General features: G+C 62.4%; 1 protein-coding gene across 1 annotated transcript in view; it reads left to right on the top strand.

Moving 5' to 3' along the window:
• The window catches only part of LOC113210384 (mucin-5AC-like), a 21,014-nt gene that overhangs the window by 1,905 nt on the left and 18,739 nt on the right, over positions 1-370 (top strand). The window lies entirely within an intron of this gene.

Raw genomic sequence — 370 nt, 5'->3', positions numbered from 1 at the left:
GCCGCGGGGGCGGGGCCGGGCGGCTAAGCTTTCGGAAGACTCGCGCGAAGCGACATCGTCAGCACCAAACTAAGTTCAGTCGGTACCAAAGCGCGAGGGGTTCGCACACACTGCCAACTCCGACCCGGCGGCCTGCTTGGCCCGGCTGGCGCCACGGCGCCGTGCCGCCGGCGTCCGCCGCGGGGCTATCCGCGTGCGGCGCGACTGCATCCGATCTTGTCGTTAGACTGTGCCGCACGCAGGCGTGCGAGCGGGTTGCATACCCCACGCTCGGACGAGGGGTCTCCAACTCATCTTAGCTGTGTACGGAGTATTATGGTATTATGGCCGATTATGGCACTTATTTAGGCATATTTTGACATATTATGTG

This window comes from Frankliniella occidentalis, unplaced genomic scaffold (assembly GCF_000697945.3).
Source record: "Frankliniella occidentalis isolate FOCC.00 unplaced genomic scaffold, Focc_3.1 Scaffold14, whole genome shotgun sequence".
Taxonomy (NCBI): Eukaryota; Metazoa; Arthropoda; class Insecta; order Thysanoptera; family Thripidae; genus Frankliniella; species Frankliniella occidentalis.
This window is presented reverse-complemented; position numbering and strand designations above follow the sequence as displayed.